The sequence below is a fragment of the Xenia sp. Carnegie-2017 genome, unplaced genomic scaffold (genome assembly GCF_021976095.1).
Source record: "Xenia sp. Carnegie-2017 unplaced genomic scaffold, XeniaSp_v1 HiC_scaffold_3, whole genome shotgun sequence".
Lineage (NCBI taxonomy): Eukaryota > Metazoa > Cnidaria > Anthozoa > Malacalcyonacea > Xeniidae > Xenia > Xenia sp. Carnegie-2017.
Genome location: NW_025813493.1, coordinates 7,104,558 through 7,118,972, shown reverse-complemented (window position 1 = coordinate 7,118,972; position 14,415 = coordinate 7,104,558). Strand labels below are relative to the sequence as shown.

Here is a 14,415-nt window from a genome sequence, read left to right as displayed (position 1 = left end):
ATAATACCAACAATACATAGAGTGATTCATTTGCAGTTAAGTTTGTATTTTACCATAAAAATTGATCTGAGCTCAATCAACCAACTCAATTACCATATTTACGGGTATAAGAAAGTGCGGCGCTCTTCAAATATTTGTAACTTTAGATGCGACACATATTCGGGAGACATGCTTAATCGAGGTAGGTACTCTTTAAAACGAGCTTTCAACTGTGTATTGTGTGTTGTAACAACAACATTGAGCAAAATTTTCCATGCAAAAGAAATCATGCAAAATTTTCCATGCAAATTTCGTGCAAAAGAAATCATGTCACAGCAAAATAACATGTAATAAAATTGAATATTTAATTTAGTGATGTAGGTACGATAGTGTTAATCAAGCCCGTAAAATGACCACTGTTGTGTTTGATAGTTTCATCCGTGCCAGCAAATGTTTGTAACGATGGGAAACATCAAGGAAGAAAATTCAGAACATTCTTTACTCTATACAGGCATAGACGTTTTTCAAAAGCATTTTTTAAATTCAATGAATGCAATCAAACTTACAGTAAAAAGACAGCCTTTAGACCATGACTTGGTGTGTTTTTGTCGGAGGTGTCCGCTTATGAGATGCTGTTGGATTATTACAAAATCATAAAAAAAGTTTAAATATGATTGTTTTAACAATGTTTTGAAATATGATTATATGCTTGATAACGACTAAAAAGTCTAACATCTGTACAGTGAAACGTTTGAGTCCATAGACTTTATCAAACAGCAAATTCACTATGTATATTGTCATTGTATGGACACAATGCTTAAAGTTTACATGACATGAAAAAATTTTCTTTGAGGAACATAAATGCGCAAACTTGGAGAAGAAACTATAGTGGTTCATGAAAAAAATGAAGGAGGCGAAAGAATTTACATGCATTAAAAAACAACATCTATTTATATACCATAATATGTCAATTAGTCGGGATAATTACTAATTTGACTGAAAATAGATCAAGTCATGCGCTTACAACAGTTTATAATGTTGTTAGTGAAGGTTGTTTTGGTATTCACCTCCGCTAAGGAAAGGTCGTAAATGTGTCTTCAAAGACAAGAGGTCTTGGCTTTTGAGAAGTGTCTAAGTTTCTCGACTGTATACGCCTTTTTTCATACTGTATCAAACCTAAATATGGTTTTCAATTATTATATGTTATATTTATGAATATATCAAAATTTTTATTCAAGTTGTGTGTTTCTTAGTCAAATGATTTTCGACAGATGAGAGTAGAAATATTACATTAAAGACCAGCCGGTATAAAGACGGTGGAGGTATTAGGACAATAGAAGTAAAACATTAGTGATCGAACAGTATAAAGCTAGGACCATAGAGGTAGGACAATACAAGTAAAACGTTAGTGATTGTACAGTATAAAGCTAGGACCATGGACGTTAGGCTCATCTTTGCTCTCATTTCCCTCTGTTTTACGATTATCGTAAATTTTTCAAAATAATAGCTCATTTTCATTCAGTTAAATTTACTTTATCTCCTCGATAAAAAGCAACTTTTAAATTTATGTATAGTGATTATGATTATGTTAATTAAGGATTGTGCATGACTCTTCAATTAGAATATCATCAATAGGTAAATTGAAGACTTGTTAATAGTATTTTGTCTTTTAGTAACATCGGGCATCGCATAATAAAGCCTGTTTCAAACGTTGAATTTTGCATTTTTTCGAATACAATTTGGCGCTCGCGTTTTGCTCACAACTAAGTCTGGAACGCGATAAAGGAAAGGCGTCGTATAATATTATTGAAAGAATAACAATCAACGTTGAATAAGGGTTGCTGCATATTTTCAAAACAAAGTAGAAGTGCTTTTACAACAGAGATTTTTAAAATACGTTGCCTCAGACTAGTTAAAATATACAAGGCATATTCAATTTTTTATCTTCTTTGCTTAGCTTGGGATATAACATGACAATGCAAGTCTGTAATTGTTTACCGTGTTTAAATTTGAGCTTTGCGCCATATTAAAATATCTATTTTTACCATAGATGTAATAGTCATAGGTACGTACATATTATATGTGTGCGCGTTGGGCCATCATGATTATCCAATATGGAGGCGTCAACAGGGCAAAAGATATGTAGATTGTATTACAAAAATGAGGTTTTTCGCAGTTCTTGCCATTGTATTGTATCGAAATTTATCCAATCAAAGTTTATTTGAAAAAGGAACATACAGCGATTATTTTAAGCATGTATTTGAGTGAATTCAATAAAAACTCGCAAAATTATCCCCCGATAACAGTTTGTGTAAAATGGTCACTTGGTCAATTCCTGCATTTTATTGTCAGAAATATTGTACTTTGTTGACATCTAGCTTTTTGACTTGAATGGTGTATCATGCTCTTGAAACAGAAAATTCAGACAATTTTACTGGTTCATTTGTCTGCATCGATTTAACATGAGCTATTTGCTAATCAGTTCAATGAAGTTCAAATCAATAAATTGTAAACACGAGGAAACTGATTTTTCATACGAAATTGGTCGTACAGCTGTCGTAAAAATGCAATGGATAAAAGTCATATTACAAAGCACAGTATAAATACAGATTGCCTTTAAAGTACCTGCATTGATTTTTTCTTTGCATGCATATTTAATCAGTTTGTATCAGTTTCCTTTTCTTTCGATGAAACAAAAGCAACACACACCTCTCAATAACGTCCATAGATTGCTTTGTGATGTTTTCTTCTGACGATGTAATTGTTTGGTTCCATAATCCGTTGGGGATGAATTAATTTCCAGGCATCCAATGCAGTTTTTTTTTGTCGCACCCTCCAAAATAAGACACTGTGTCACACTCAGTTAATGGATGGAATAATAGCTGGCTTAAAGATCTGTTAAAGCTAGGAAAGCTTGCTATGTCGTATACTAGGACATTTTTAAATTTTCTTTTCCGAGCCATAAATTATTTAAAGTTTGTTGATAACATTCTCCAGTGAATCTATATTGAATACAAGATAAGATATTCCGTAGAATATCAAATTTATTTGTTGTCTCAAGCTGTTTCGGGAAGTAGAAGAGAAAGTCGGTGGTAATGCATTTTTCAAATCTTCATAAAGGTATTGGCGGAAGCATTTTTTCGATAGTAGCTTTATAAACCACCTTGTGACATGAAGTACAAAGTATATAATTAAATCCACCTGTTTTTAAATGACTTGTCATGCTCTATGATATTGTCGTGTTGAACAAGCACTTTGATTAGTCTGCTTGTTGGCATGTTCATAGCTGCTCGATAAAGATAGTTGCATAGGTTGGTTTTTGTAGTAAGTCACTCTTTGAAGTATCTCTTACTTTGCTGGCAAAGTATGAACGCGAAACCAAAAAAACAGTCAATCTTTAACAAAGGAGTTTTGGCCTTATTTTTCAAATAGATTTCTTAGTGTGTTTGTTGTTCAGTTATGTTTCTGCATCAGATCTGTGATTGCATGGTTTGAAGAAAAGTCAATGGATCGAGTGACATTTCAATGTCCACAGAAAAGGCCATTAGCAACGAATTCTTTGTAACAAATAGTTTACATTGCTACATGACAACATATTTTATTAAAATGACCTCTGTCAACTAGTGAAAGTTTAACTCTGTAATACATCAAAAACTATTCGTTTGAGCAATAACAAAATTATAATGAAATTTCTTACTTTGCAGAGATCCATACAATGTAAATATAGTCAATTGGAAATTTACAAAACAGCTTTTCAGCTGCAAGAAGAAAAAACTAATTTATTCTCCCACACAAACAATTCTTAAAATTTAAATATTAAAGCAGCAGGTAAAGCGTTTCTATTATGCTGCGTAAATGCAAGAAAAATATTAGAAAGCATCAAGCATAGAGAACTTTCTAAAGTATTTTTGGATCGATGTTAAAGCATAAAAGATGAATAAATTGGGTTCATTGCTACCTGACGAAGCAAAATTTATTAGAAACATGATGAATAAAGTACAATCTCTAAAAAGGCGTGTTAGAGCCACATCTACGTCCTATGACTTCTCTAACTGGCTTCTCAAACCTAAAAATTCACAACTCTTGTTGACGTTGCGTGACTCAAAGAAGAGTATGAACAACTTAACTGTAATATTATATGCGTGTCTTCGTGAGAATTACAATGCAAATTTAAAGCATGCCAATATAATTACGTCAATGGAATTAAGCTGTAGAATAATTTAAACATTAAAAGAATTTTTTAGGAGGTGTTTATATTTTTTTGCAACCAGTATTAAATATTCCCTGTCACACAATCCGATTTAAAAGCAACGTAACAAAACAAACATTTCTTTGCAGATTTTTATTCAGAAAGCGTTTTTTCTTGTAGAAACTGAATATATTTGAGAGAACGTTTTTGCATTCAATGACAATGTAATATTTTTACAAACGAATTGTAGAAAAATCATTATTATTTTCAGAAAAATTGTTCAAAAGTATAGTCTAATGATGTACATTTATACATATTGTACAAGTAATGGGCCCAAACAACTTATATTTGACATTATGTTAATAAGACACAAACTTACGTAGTACGCCAAAATTTATGATAGAAAAAATAAAAAAGTATGTGCAGAAACTTTGCTTTTATACATTCGGTGAAAACGAAAAAACACTTACCTGTATGAGGATTGTAACTTATGAAAATGTAAGTCCTAAATCTTCTCTGAAAATGTCTAGGGGGGGTCGCAACCATTAATTTATATTTTTTTCACCTTATTTTCCGCATCTTGAGAGAGGAAAGGGAAGTAATACGTTGAAATGAACTAAATTTGTTAATAACATTAGAAATTAAAATCATGTGAAATGTGACGTATAGAGATAATTACCTAAGAAACTAACTTTGTTTGAATATGATGTACTTTAAAAAGTTTTATGTTAGGTTAAGTAAAAGGGGGGTAAATCATATTATAATGAGCTATAAAATTAAACAAAAGTTGCTTATAGACAATACTTCTTTTTTGCTTTATAGTATTTTATCTATGAACGAAAATTAACATCTGCAGTGCACATTTTTCTTTTAGTTTATAGAGACACTTGAAATAGTTCACCAATTTGAATAACGTCAAAATAAACATATTTTTCCCGGGGTGTTGTTATAAGAATTAAAATAATTTGGTCTGTTATTTTCAATGTAAATGGTATTTCTTCGATTTGTTGAAACAATATTTTTGTTGGATATTTTTTCTTACACTAAATTTCTGCAATTATGGCTCTTTATGTGAAATATAGTTAAAAGTCATCAAAATTTGTGTCCCTGTCACGTATATAGTTCATGTATAAAGATAATCACCTAAGAAACTAGCGTTGTTTGAATTTGATATACTTTTGAAAGTTTCATGTTAGGTTAAGTAAAAAAGGGTAAAACATATTATAATGAACTATAAAAATTGAACAAAAGATGCTTATAGACAATCCTCCTTTTCTGGCTTTATAGTATCTTATCTATGAGCGGAAACTAACATCTGCAGTGCACATTTTTCTTTTAGTTTATAGAGACACTTGAAATAGTTGACAAATTTGAATAACGTCAAAATAAACATTTTTTTCCTGGGGTGTTGTTATAAGGAAATAAAATAATTTGGTCTGTTATTTTTAATGTAAATGGTATTTCTTCGAATTGTTGAAACAATATTTTTGTTGCTTATTTTTTCTGACACTAAATTTCTGCAATTATGGCTCTTTATCCAAAATATAATTAAAAATCATCAAAATTTGTGTCACCGTCCACAGAAAAGTACTTGTCTTGTGTTGATATTAATATTCATAAAGCCAATATTACTAGCACTTTAGAACAAGACAGTTTCTATTTCAGTTATTTTTTTTCTAAGCTGCTGTTTGAGAAGAATAGAAAACAATTCGTCAGAATTCAAAAGAGAAATTTCATTGATAGCCAAATTGCCTCTTCAATGGTAAGTAATGAAAACATAAAGAAAACCTAAAATTCAGAGCCTATCACATAATTTAAGAACAATAGCTCATATGGATTAAACTTCCTTATCAAGACCATACATTTCATTTATCATAGTCATGTTTATACGTAATTCAACAGATAATCTAATACAATCTTTATCTTTTAAAATACTTAAAGCATTATGAAACATTTTTGTATGTTTGTTTTTTTTGAACATTTTCTGTAGTTAAGAGTAGCGCAGCCATGCATCATGTATACATGGCTGCCATTTGGTAATTTGACTAATTTAAAATTCCTAAAAGAACTTTTACTCTTTCGCAAATCTTTTTATCATTTTATATTTATCCTTATGATGAAAACAAAAACGAATTGATTGATCACATCCAATGATAAAGTTCTACTAATTGATATTTATGAATGTCTGGAAATGTATTATGTCATATTTCCATTGATACGCCAGAGAAAATAGTAGCTACATCAAAAATACTTGAAGCAACCATCATTAAGTATTTTTGTTCTGAATACAGAAAACAAAAAAATAATTTCCAACTATCATAGACATTTAAGAATATTAGAATATTTGCAAAGTGTTTTGCGTTTTTACATGAAAATGATAGTAAACTAAAATTTGAAGGCATGTGTGATAAAGAATATTTGATTGGACATCAAAACTAAGATTTATGATTGAGGGAAATGATAAAGAACAAGAGGTACACAATTCAACAAATTGAAATGGGGCAAATCGTCATCAAACTTCAATACAGAAGTCATTTTAAAAAGCAAGGAATGCATGCAAAATAAATTATACATTTTTCGTCTCTTGTTTCTTCTGCTACAATTATTCAATATTGCAAGAATATTTTTAACAGATGAAAAACGCCTTTTAATTGTCTGTAACAAAATTTTTGAAGAATTAAAACTTTTTGATACTTCAAAGTTGAATTCCTCTATTTAGTTCTTTAGACTTTTTTACATTAGCAATTCTGTCGAAATGCTCATCAATTTCATTTAATTCAGAACTTATTTAATTATGAGAGTCGAACTTCTCTATACGGCTGACAGATGTTGTAAACAGAATATCATGTATATCATTAAAAATGTAAGTCAAAAATTGTGCTCTGAAAATGTTTAGAGGGAATGGGGGTCTGCAACCATTAATGTGTCTTTTTTGTCCTTCTTTCCTGCATTTTTGAGAGAGGAAAGAGAATGATTACATTGAAATAAACTAAATTTAATAAAAACATTAGAGATTAAAATCATGTGAAATGGGATGTATAAAGATAATCACCTAAGAAACTAGCCTTGTTTGAATTTGATATACTTTAGAAAGTTTCATGTTAGGTTAAGTAAAAGTGGGTAAAACATATTAGAATGAACTATAAAAATTGAACAAAAGATGCTTATAGACAATCCTCCTTTTCTGGCTTTATAGTATCTTATCTATGAGCGGAAACTAACATCTGCAGTGCACATTTTTCTTTTAGCTTATAGAGACACTTGAAATAGTTGACCAATTTGAATAACGTCATCATAAACATATTTTTCCCGGGATGTAGTTATAAGGAATTGAAATAACTCGGTCTGTTATTTTCAATGTAAATGATATTTCTTGGAATTGTTGAAACAATATTTTTGTTGCATATTTTTTCTTACACTAAATTTCGCAATTATGGCTCTTTATCCCAAAATAGATGAAAAATCATCAAAATTTGTGTCCCCGTCCACAGAAAAGTACTTGTCTTGTGTTAATGTCAAAATTCAAAATGCCAATATTACTAGCACTTTAGGACAAGACAATTTGTGCTTCAGTTGTATTTTTTCCAAACTGCTGTTTGACAAGAATAGAAAACAACTCGTCAGAATTCAAAAGAGAAATTTTATTCATAGCCAAATTGCCTCTTCAATGGTAAGCAAAGAAAACATAAAGAAATCCTAAAATTCAGAGCCTATCACATAATGCAAAAATAATAGCTCTTATGGATTTAACTTCCTTATCAAGACCATACATTTCATTTATCATAGTCATGCTTATACGTAATCCAACAGATAACCTAACACAATCTTTATCTTATAAAATACTTAAAGCATTATGAAACATTTTGTATGTTTTTAAACATTTTCTGTAGTTTAGAGTAGCGCAGCTAATCATCATATATACATAGCTGCCATTTGGTAATTTGACTAGTCTATAATTTTTAAAATATTTTACCGTTTCGCAAATCTTTTATCATTTTATGTTTATCCTTATGATAGAAACAAAAACGAATCACAACTAAAGATAAAGTTCTACTTATTTATATTTATGGATGTCTGCAAATATATTATATCATATTTCCAATGATACGCCAGAGAAAATAGTAGCTACATCAGAAATATTTGAAGAAACCATCATTAAGTATTTTTTTCTAAATAGAGATAACAAAAAATGTTTTTAGCTATCATAGACATTTAAGAATAATAGAATATTTGCAAAGTGTTTTGCGTTTTTAGATGAGAATGATAGTAAACTAAAACTTGAATGCATGTGTGATAAAGAATATTTGATTGGACATTAAATCTAAGCTTTAGGATTGAGGGAAATAATAAAGAAAGAGAGTTACATAATTCAACAAGTTGAATGGGGCAAATCATCATCAAACATCAATACAGAAGTCATTTTAAAAAGCAAGGAATGCATGTAAAACAAATGATACATTTTTCGCCTCTTGTGTCTTTTGCTACAATTATTCAATATTACAAGAACACTTTTGACAAATGGCAAATGCCTTTTAATTGTCTAAAGCAAAATATTTAAAGAAGTAAGAATTTTTTAGTACTGCAAAGTTGCATTCCTCTATTTAGCTTTTTAGATTTTCTTTACTTTAGCAGTTCTGTCAAAATACTTATAAATTTCATTCAATTTAGAATTTATATAATTATGAGAGTCAAACTTCTTTATACGACTGACAGATGTTGTAAAGCAGAATATCATGTATTGTTTAACGGCCTCCATTTCTGTAACTAGACGACATGTAGTTACAGAGAGGCCAGCGAGTCTGTTAAACATTGCGCAACAGATTATTTGGCATTTGATTTTGCTTGCTTAGTTAAGCAATACGTCTCTCCCTCTTATCTGGTAAACTGAGTTAACATGAGCAAATTTCAAATCATCCCATTTTAAATTTTTTCTAAACCGCTCTTGGTGAATTTCATATATTGCATCATCTCCTTATAGTGGACATTAAAATGTTTTATTTCTTTCTATGCTTTCGTTTCTTAGAAACCTTACATCTATTTATTCAAAACACGTTCTAGGCGGGTGAACTCTACTTATATGAATTGTTGTAAACATGAGCCTTTATAATGAACAATTTGTCTAATCTATTGCAACAATATCCAATCATCATAAATTATCTGAAAGCAAACGTGAAAATACTTTTTGGAGAAGGAAATTAAAATGTTACATAATTATAGAAATCATTATTTTATTTATTCATCCCCCACAAAGTTAAAAACGAACTCATTACATTGATGATAAACATTTCATAAAAAAAGTAAATGTTTTACTACGAAAGCTTTAAAGAAATTAATAATCGTCCAATTTTTAACAAATAGAAAATAAAGATGATATCAAGCTCAACAAAAGCGTTTCTTGGGACTCTTATAATCCTGTCTATTAGTGTACAAATAGTAAATGGTAATGACGACATATCAATCTGCAAGAAAAGCTTAGAGACACTAAAAGATAACGTGAAAGAATGGATGGAAACTTGCGTTGATAAAAATGGCAATGACGATAACGCAACTGCATGCAAGGAAGTAAAACAATACAACAAAGAAATGATGCAAATACAAACAGAAATGTGTTTTTACAAAGGTATAATCTTTAGATTTGACAAATTTTCATAGTTTCTTGTTCATAGCACCAAAAACAGTATTCAACAAAAATAGGTAGAAGTTGTGCAGCCAATCTAATTTCAGTGATTAGTAATATTTCTACAGTTAATAATTCTTTCTAAAAATAGTTATTCTGGTCTTTCACAAAATATTATGATCGTAAATTCTATGAAAATTTGCATTTTTTAAATCCACTTTCATCGTTGTTATTTATAGTTTTTTTATTATTTATTTAGATGTTTATCCAAAGCCATATTTGATTATTATGACCTTTGATAAAATATACTCTGTTGATTCTATTACTGGAGATATTCATGTCAGCACTATTAATGGTTCCAGTAAGAATAAATCCGACCATGCGTCAAGATATAATGACATAGAAATTGATGTAGTTGAAAACGTGCTTTACTACATTGATGACAAAGACATCAAACGGGGAAGTCTTGACTTGACTAGAAACGAAATTTTTGCGAAAAATGTTTCTGTTCATGATATTACAGTTGACTGGATTGGTCGTCGTATCTTTTACATTGACTCCACCAACATTATCTACCAAATTTATTTGAAAATAAAATTACAAGTGTTATGAGGCTTCAACCAGGCTTACAATTTTCCAGCATTGCATTTGACTCAAAACATGGGTAAGGCGATATTGAAATTCTTTTATTTACTTGTAAGCGTAAAATTAATAAACTATGTCAATCTATTGGAGGGTTTTCTTAAGTAAGGTAAGAGTTTTGTTTTAGAGACGGTGTTTTAATTTAATAGAAAAGTTGAATTTTATAAGTCCGTATTATGGTTTGTTATTTAAAGGTTTAATAATAGAAAAATATCGATTTTCGGGGAAATCAAAACTCGCTTTTCCCAAGGGAGCGAATATTAAGTATTTTGTTGGCTATAAAGAAACAAACGTCATATAGTTCGACCGATTTTTATTAAAATCAACGTCTTTCGGAGATATTTGGCCAGCAAAATTTTATTGTGTGACTATAAGGCATTTCAAACCAACTGCAATAATGAACACGCTTCGTGTGATTATTCAGCACACATGCAGTAGAAAATAACATGCAGATCCTGAAATTTTAAAAATCGACAGCGATATTTATGTTGAGCAACCAAAGAGCTTTAAGAAAAAAGGTAACAACGGAGGGATCAATGTTTATATATGATGAAGTCATTAAATGAAATAAAACAGAGCGGTAGAAACTAAAATAAAATATTAAATAATTACTTTGAACATAAAACTTTAGTCAAATACTCACAGAACCTTGGCTTTCCACAACCTACAAAAAAGTAGTACAACTTCACTGTGCAACTTAGTGCTATACATTTAATTCCATTAATGGCTTCGGCTAGCCACCTAAGAGGGCTTTTCTTTTTCAGAAAAAGCAATTTGCTTGACGCCTCCATGGTAATTATATGCTTAATAGATATGCCCTACACAAAAGATTTCAACAAATTGGGAGCATTGTTTGTTGCTATACTGTGCTCTTTTGTATACTACAGCATTACTCATTCAAACAATAATCGCAAACAATACCAATCATTATAGAAGTTATGTGAATAAAAATAACATATTACATTTATTATTATATTCTGAACCAAATGCAATGTTTGATTACTTCATATATTTTAGTTCGGTTTTTAAGAGAGAGATTTCAAATGATAAAGATGATCCTTTTCTGTTAGTTACAATAGCTTTATGTTGCTATATTATCAAATTTTATGAATATGTTCCATTAAACAGTCTATATATGAAGGTAGTTCTGAATACTTTGACAACATCTTTGTCTAAACTAAAAAAGTATTCTATCTTTCCTTTCTTGCATATATTAGCCTGCCAATTGTTTATGTATTTCAGTACGTATAGAGAAAACTAATGTACCAAACAAATATTTTTATTAAGGTATCTATTCTTGGCAGAAAGTACAGAACTTTTCTTATGGTTATGGAGCATGACTGCAAATAAACATCATATTTTTTCAGTTTCACTTCAGTCAATAGCACAAGATCTAACGCTTGACATGGCTAAAGAGAAAATTTATTGGCGAGTTTCAAACGGAAATGTTTTTTCTTGTGATTACTACTCCCATAATGTAATTGATTTTGGAACTTCAGGAGGTCCCATGGCAGTATTTGGAGATTTGATTTATATCATGACTAGTGTTGGACGAAGTGTCGTTAGTGTCCACAACACAACAGATCAACGTACGAGACGTAAATTTTTTCTTCCTGCAAACAACGCTTATCTTCATTTGGCTGTAGCTATAAATAGTATGACTCCTGACTCAAACGGTAGCTAAATATTTACTTATTTGACATGATAATCTAAGACTTGCAAAAACTCTCACGCTAATGTTCATAAAATAGAAAGATGTTAAAAAGTTCAAAGTTACATTGCCTTAGTAAACGGTTGTTCTTCCTTCCAAAATTATAGAAAATTTGATGAACATTATATTCAAAGTGCAAAGTGTCTAATTTGGACATTTTTCCCGTTTGTCTATTCTTATCAAACTTCTTGGGTGTTAAATTTAAGTCTTTATTGTTTCTTACATCATTTAAATAATCACCTGGGCTTGAAATCAGTCTTAAATAAAATAATCGTGAAAATAGATTGAAAGACAAAAACGTCCAAATTGATCATGTTGTGCAGTGAGCTCAATGTTTATCAAATTTCTTAAAATTTCAGTATATTGCAAAACAGAGTTTAAACTTTTACATCTTTGGATTAAACTAGATTTGAAACTTTTCATTTTCTTTGTGCATGCTGTTCAAATTGAGGCGATTACGAAGTACTCTCATGGTTTTCGAGATTAATTTTTTATTCATTTTACTTTAAATAAACAAGGCAAAGCCATGCCAAAATACATGAGCTTTGACACATTTTGTAAGAACTACTGATGAAGTGATAATTTTCTGAACATTTTTCAATTATCTAACTTCTTTAGTATATCCATTATAGTGTCCCAAACAGCCAGCAAATTTGTTCATACTCTGTAAATTTTCAACATTTATTTAATTGTTTTGTTTTTACGAAATGCGTAACCAAAAATACCAACATTGCATAACAAACTTGCTTGCTGGGTACGTCAACGTGCATACTGAGTGACAAATTGTGTTCTTTCAGGAAGAACATGTTTCGTTTAAAATCCATTGTTGATTTTATTTTTAATTTTATTAATCTATATAGCGACAAACACTTTTCGCTTTCCTTTTTGTGGACCCAACACATACTATCGTAAAATTCATGGAACATTGAACTGCACGTGCTTGGAAGGAATTTCACGAGAATGTAACTTGTGCCCAGGTATGATTCATTACTATCTTTATCAAGATATTTTATCACCGATCATGAACAAAGAGCATCTCTGTGCAGTTTTAAAACTTTGTTCTTTGTTGAGAATCCTGAGCTGTTCTCTGTGCTGTTGATTCTGTGCAAGGAATTTGCTGCATCTACATTTTACATGTAACCACAAAAATAAGGCTCACAGCCACACATACAAATTCTTTCTAAAAATACTTATTCTGGTCTTTCACAAAATATTATGATCGTAAATTCTATAAAAATTTGCATTTTTTTAATCCACTCTCATCGTTGTTATTTGTAGTTTTTTTATTATTTATTTAGATGTTTATCCAAAGCCATATTTGATTATTATGAGCTTTGATAAAATATACTCTGTTGATTCTATTACTGGAGATATTCGTGTTAGCACTATTAATGGCTCCAGTAAGAATAAATATGACCATGCACCAAGATATTATGACATAGAAATTGATGTAGTTGAAAACGTGCTTTACTACATTGATGACAAAGACATCAAACGGGGAAATCTTGACTTGGCTAGAAACGAAATTTTTGCAAAAAATATTTTTGCTCATGATATTACAGTTGACTGGAATGGTCGTCGTATATTTTTCATTGACAGCACGAACATTATCTACCAAATTTATTTGAAAACGAAAATTCTAAGTTTTATGAGGCTTCAACCAGGCTTACAATTTTCCAGCATTGCATTTAACTCAAAACATGGGTAAGGCGATATTGAAACTCCTTTTATTTACTTGTAAGCGTAAAATTAATAAACTATGTCAATCTATTGGAGGGTTTTTTTAAGTAAGGTAAGAGTTTTTGTTTTTAGAGACGGTGTTTTAATTTAATAGAAAAGTTGAATTTTATAAGTCCGTATTATGGTTTGTTATTTAAAGGTTTAATAATAGAAAAAAATATCGATTTTCCGGGGAAATCAAAACTCGCTTTTTCCCGAGGGAGCGAATATTAAGTATTTTGTTGGCTATAAAGAAACAAACGTCATATTGTTCGACAGATTTTTATTAAAATCAACGTCTTTCGGAGATATTTGGCCAGCAAAATTTTATTGTGTGACTATAAGGCATTTCAAACCAACTGCAATAATGAACACGCTTCGTGTGATTATTCAGCACACATGCAGTAGAAAAAAAAAATGCAGATCCTGAAATTTCAAAAATCGACAGCGATATTTATGTTGAGCAACCAAAGAGCTTTGAGAAAAAAGGTAACACTGGAGGGATCAATGTTTATATATGATGAAGTCATTAAATGAAATAAAACAGAGCGGTAGAAA

General features: G+C 30.3%; 1 long non-coding RNA gene across 1 annotated transcript; it reads left to right on the top strand.

Annotated features, from left to right (window-relative positions):
* The first annotated feature begins 10,413 nt into the window (after nucleotides 1-10,413).
* On the top strand, nucleotides 10,414-13,164 carry LOC124454110. Its single transcript, XR_006951345.1, has 3 exons — nucleotides 10,414-10,449; nucleotides 11,715-12,103; nucleotides 12,999-13,164. It is a non-coding gene; the product is annotated as an uncharacterized LOC124454110 (long non-coding RNA).
* Nucleotides 13,165-14,415: the final 1,251 nt, after the last annotated feature.